Here is a 5,929-nt window from a genome sequence, read left to right as displayed (position 1 = left end):
TTTTTTTTTTTTTAAGATTTTATTTATTCATTCATGAGAGATACAGAGAGAGAGAGAGAGGCAGAGACACAGGCAGAGGGAGAAGCAGGCTCCACGCAGGGAGCCCGACGTGGGATTCGATCCCGGGTCTCCAGGACCGCGCCCTGGGCCAAAGGCAGGCGCCAAACCGCTGCGCCACCCAGGGATCCCCTAGTACAGGTTTCCTATCGGGGCCAAACACTGGCAGCCTGGCCCCGGGGACCCTGTGTGCACAGCTGCTGCAGAGAGATGTGCTCTGTCGTGCACAATGCTGCTTCCCCCTTGCGTGTCAGCACCCAGCTCCACGGTGCCCTCCAGCCTCCATGCAGGTCCCCACTCCTCAGAGACACCTGCCCCAGGGACATCATATGGGCCATTCCTACACTGCAGCTGCCTGCCTGGAGCTGTCCAGGATCCTGGAGGTTCTGAGAGGGGTGTGTGTGTGTGTGTGTGTGTGTGTGTGTGTGAAGCCCCTGCACACATGCGATATCTGCGGTTGAGGGAATTTGAGACTCATTCAGTGAATACTTATTTTACATTCAAGGATTCATGGTAGGACTCCATATCAAGTAAGCGAGGGTTCCTGTTGTATTGAATCCCTCTTCTTAATCTTCCTGCCTGCCCAGGGCTAGAGTGACCCACCCACACCTTCTGCCCACACCCCTGCAGCTCCTCCCACTCAGAGGAAAGTGTTTATTGCAGACTTGGCCACAGGAACATACACGCCAGAAATCTCTATTCCCAAAATTCGCCCTATGTCATTTTCAAGAACCCTGGGAATCTGGGAAACATTTCCCAAAATAGTATAATTCTACTGATTCCACCAGTAGGACAGATCGTTGCCACATTGCGGTTTACAGGAGCTTTGCGAATCAGTCCTCTTTATCCTAACCTGTAAAACTAAAGCAAAGAATTCCAAGTGTCCATTCATGGATGAAACGATAAAGATAATGTGGTATGTCTGTAAAATGGAATGTTATTCAGCTATTTTAAATAATTATTAAAGGATTTTATTTCTTTGGCAGAGAGAAAGCTCGAGTGGGGAGAGGGGGAGAAGAGGAAGGAGACGCCCCTCTGAGCAGGGAGCCCACACAGTGGTGGATCCCAGGACCCCAGGATCATGACCCAAGCCAAAGGCAGATGCTTCACCGACTCAGCCACCCAGGTGCCCCAGAATATTATTCAGTTATTTAAAGGAAGGATATTTGGGGGCACCTGGTGGCTCAGTTGGTTAAATGTCTAACTCGTGATTTCAGCTCAGGTCATGATCTCGGAATCTTGAAATTGAGCCCCACATTGGGCTCTGTGCTCAGCTCAGCTCAGCTCAGCTCGGAGTCTGCTTGAGATTCTCTCCCTGTCTCCCTCTGCCCTTCACCCTGCATGGGGAACAAGCTGTGGAGCTTCTCTAGTCCTGGGCACCCTGAGGACACGTGAAGACCTGAGTTGGCACACTGACTCTTGACTACATTGTCTCCAGATACAGCTCCTCCACTCCCCCTCCTTGAGTCAATAGCCTAGTCTTTCACCCTTTGAAGTTAAAGTGTTTTTCTTTGCTTCCCAAAGTTAATCATTCCTATAGCCAATCTGCTAGCTCTCTTAATAAAGCTGGAAGTGACAAAGCAATGTGTCTGAGTCCATTTTTGTGTGTGTGTGTTCCAATAAAATTTATTTACAAAAACAGGCAGTAGGACAGATTGGGCCAAAGGACTGTAATTTGCCAACCTCTGTCCATGTCCTTGATGACACTTAGTAAATGACCTAGTTGATCGAGGGGAATGTGGTCCATTCCGCGCCACTGCGAGCTGGAAACCTCTAAGGTCTGCTGCTTTGCTGAGTCGTACATGGGTGTAGAACAGGACAGTATGTATGGGAACTGCCAACCAGGTGGTGGGTGCAGGGCAGAGTGTGAGGAGGACACTGCAATAGGCTGAGCCTCCTTCTTCCTAAGCAGCATCAACAGATCTATGCCAGATCAGGCCCAACCCTCCTACCCCATACACACATGGTCCCTGGGTGGGCACTGTCCTTACTGGACCCTTACGAGCCCTTATGCTGTGGTCTGACCACCAGCCCTTCCCTGGTGATGGCCCAATTGTAGCTCTTCGGCGGCGAGTCCAATGCTTCTTCCACCCGTGCCTCCAGGTTCTCTCGGGTAATGAAATTTTTGCTTCCTCCTGCAGCTGCAGCACTTCCTGCTCCTTGAGCTGCGCCCAGGCCTGGGCCTCTCGGGCCCGCCGGCTTCTTCCTCTGCCTGCCGCTGCTGCTGCTCCCGCGCCTCCTGCCGCAGCCTCAGGGTCTGAGTCCAGGTCTCGGATGAAAATTCAGTGAGATTCTGAGTCTTTCTTCATATGTTCACATCCAACTATCCTGGCTCTGTGGCACCCCTGCTTACACGTGCTCCCTCTAAATAAATAAATAAGTTAATCAATTAATTAATTAATTAAAAGGAGGAAATCTTGCCAATTGTGACACCATATATAGACCTTCAGAACAATATGATAAATGAGATAATTTAGAGAAAGCCAAATACCATATGACCTCACTTACATGTGGATCATAAAAACAAAAATAAAAAAACAAGTTCACAGATACAGAGAATAAACACGTGGTTGCCAGAAGCAGAGTGGGATGGGAAACGTAATGGTGAAGATCCTCAAAAGGTACAAACACCTGATTATAATATAAGAAAGGTCTTGGGGATGTAATGCGCAGCATGAGGACTACAGTTAATAACACTTTTTAGCATATTTGAAAGTTGCTAAGAGATTAGATCTTAACAGTTCTTATCACAAGAAAAATAAATTTTGTAATGTGTGGTAACAGGTATTAACTAGGCTTTCTGTTCAATACTAGTTCTGTTGTACCAGAAACTACAATAACATTGTGTGTCAATTATATCACAATTTAAAAAACGAAACCAAAATATGGCATCAGTTATGTAGAGGTGAATCCTAGAGACAAAAATACTACTTGTGGTTTTGAGCCCCCCTCAAAATATAGCAGAAAAGGATCATAGTTCAATATGGTAATAGCTACTATTCGCCATCCTCCCACAGTGGGGACTTCAGACAAGGGTGTAATCGCAGATTCTGTTATTCTTTGGTCCAGCTGGATCAACCACTCACAGGCCTGTTTCACTAAGGTACAGGCCGAATCCATAAAGCTGCTGGCACGTGCTGAGCCGATGATCACAGGAAGGCTAGCACAACGTCTAGAGAGCTACATGGAGGAAGTCTTCAGGGAGAAAATGACCCGGAGGCTTACTCTTCACGACCTCACCACACAATAAAAAGAAATGAAATATCCCTCCATGAGTGAAAGGCTGGGGAGACCCACCCTCCCTATTCACACCCACCTGCCCCCAATCCTGGAGCAGCCAGTGTGCCTGAAGCCTGGGCACCCATCATGCAGGGCTCTGGGGGCCACATGAGGGACTCTGTGCCTTATTTGATGGGGCCACTAGAAGTCTGTAAAGAGACTGGTTTTGGATTGATTGATTTTCCAGAAGTGACATGATCTATCTTACATGATGCTGTTCTAGTGGTATCGCTCTGCTTACCAGGTGGAGAGGGCCCCAGGGAGGAGACAGTGGAAACTGAGGGCGGTAGGCAGAAGAGTTACACCCAGAGATGTCCATGCCTGCTCCCCAGCCTGTGAATGCGTGACTGGACATGGCAATGGGGAATTAAAGGTGTTAATTTGGCCCTTAAATGGGGAGATTATCAGAGCACTTGGGTGTTGAGCTCATGGTTGACGGCTCCTGGGATGGAGCCATGTGTCAGGCTCTGCCCCCAGTGGAAAGTCGGCTTGGGATTCTCTCTCTCCTTCTGCCTCTGCTCCCTTACTCCGCATCCTCATGCCCATGCTCTCTCCCTCTCTTGCTCTCCTAAATAAATGAATGAATGAATGAATGAATAATAAATAAATAAATAAATAATTTTGGGTGATCATTGGCTATATCATTGGCTTCTGATCTATGAAACTCTAGGATTCACAAATTGTGCTGACAAGATGCATGGACCAGAGTGAGGCCCCAGCTGGAGCAACACCTTTCTGTCTTGCAGCCTGTGGTGCTGTGTGACCAAGCCCTGCTGGTGGCCAGAACAGCCTGGATGTTGCAGCTACAGAGTCACAGAGTCACTGGTTGGGGCACATTCACCACCCACATCCTTCGGTCTTGCTTGTATTCTGTGTGTCTGTGCTTCACGGGCCCAACTACAAAGACAGTAGTAATCCAACCTACATTTTGTCCCAAGGATCTTTTGTTTCCTTTCCTCGTGGAGCTTGAAGATACTAAAAGAACAAAACCACAAGAAACACAAATCAAGGTCCACCACCACCAGGGGAGCGACAGAAGCAAACACTCCTGTAGTCAGAAGACTCATCCCTCCTTCTCCCTGTAAACACCATCTGTCTTCACACAATCAGGAAGGAGAACAGGAACCAGTAACATCTGTGGGGGTGACCCCAGTCCATGTGCCGCCTCCCGGCACACAGCTGCCAGCTCACAGAGTCAGTGGTGGCTCCTCCTTGAAGCCCTGTGACCAACCACGTCCTCCGGAACCCTTGGGCTCATGATGGGATCCTGCACAGATGGAAAGATACTGCTGACAGGGCAGTGCCAGGGCCTAGGGAACATGGTCAGGTTTCTCTGGTGACCAGCAAACCAGAAAAATGGTTGGGCTCAGATTTTGAACACAGCCCACCTCCAGGGCACCTACCTGACTCTGGGGGTCCTAGTGTACAACGTTCCTTCTGATGAGTGGAATTCAGTCTAGGTTTCTGCGACCCCACTGGCAGGGGTCATACCCCAAGAGACTGGAAGCTTCATCTGGACCAAAGAGTCATGCTGACAACGGACCATCAGCTGCCTTCTCTCTGTTGATGATGTTCACTTGTCGCTTCTGAAACAAAGTTTAAAGGTTTGGATTTTCCTGTCAACTAATTCATGGAAACACTGGAACAGTGAATGAATTATCCTATTTCCTCCACCACAGTTAGCTATGAGGAACATCCACTGCACTGCTTCACCCAGAATTCTCGTTTTTGATCAAAAATATTATCACTCCTATTTAGGAACAGCCCCTGTTGTGTTGAAAGTATCTCCCACTGACGGGTTTCCTGCTAATACAGCAATCAGAACTCCCAGGACAAACTTCACCGGCCACAGAGTTCAGGAAAGGCATCCATCGAGTCCCCCATGTCCCCACACACACTTGAAAAGTCCATCCATTGGGTCGTCTGAGTGGCCCTGACCATTAAGCATTTGACTTTTGATTTCAGCTCAGGTCATGATCTCAGGGTCGTGGGATCCAGCCCCACGTCAGGCTCCATATACAGCAGGGAGTCTGCTTTAGGTTCTCTCCCTCTCCCTCTGTCCCTTCACACTGCCTCACTACTTACTTTCGTGAGCTCTCTCCTTAAAATAAACTAAAAAAGTAAAAGAAAAGGAAGAAAAGTGCATTCAGAATGCAAGCCCTCACTGCTCTTTCTGAAGCTTTGAGCTTGTTCAACACAGAGGGAATATTGATTCCAGTTTGTGACCTGGGAAACTGAGTATTTTACGGGAAAACACTTGGGGGAAAATTTACCAAAGAGCTACCTTTTGGACATGAAATGTTGAAATGCTTATTAGATCTCAGCTCTTCTGACACTTGTTCTGTGGGGTCCTCACTTGCTTTGCCCATGCTGATGGGGTAATTTCTCTCAGTCTCCCCCACCTGTTATTTCCCCAGTCTTTTGGTCCACTCTAAATAACATCTTCTCACTATTCTCAATATTTTCCAAATTCTGAAACCTTTAAATGCCCCTGAGTGATTACCTAGAAACCACAGAGCTCCTGTCATACACTTTCTTCTAGCCCTCATCAATCATATTGCCATTATTTGTTTCCATGTCTTACCAAAAAAAG

The 5,929-nt window shown here is 47.8% G+C and overlaps 1 long non-coding RNA gene across 2 annotated transcripts in view; it reads right to left on the bottom strand.

Annotated features, from left to right (window-relative positions):
• Window positions 1-5,929, bottom strand: part of LOC140598293 (uncharacterized) — a 30,368-nt gene continuing 24,439 nt past the window's right edge. Inside the window, exons 2-4 of one of the 2 annotated variants that reach the window (XR_012000584.1) lie at window positions 4,740-4,922; window positions 4,262-4,311; window positions 1-2,421 (exon numbers count right to left, since the gene is read on the bottom strand). This is a non-coding gene — a long non-coding RNA (uncharacterized lncRNA). The remainder of the gene's footprint in view (window positions 2,422-4,261; window positions 4,312-4,739; window positions 4,923-5,929) is intronic. The other variant, XR_012000585.1, reaches the window with a different exon arrangement.

This window comes from Vulpes vulpes, chromosome 1 (assembly GCF_048418805.1).
Source record: "Vulpes vulpes isolate BD-2025 chromosome 1, VulVul3, whole genome shotgun sequence".
Taxonomy (NCBI): Eukaryota; Metazoa; Chordata; class Mammalia; order Carnivora; family Canidae; genus Vulpes; species Vulpes vulpes.
Note: the sequence above shows the minus strand (reverse complement) of the source record. Positions and strands in the feature narration are given on the sequence as shown.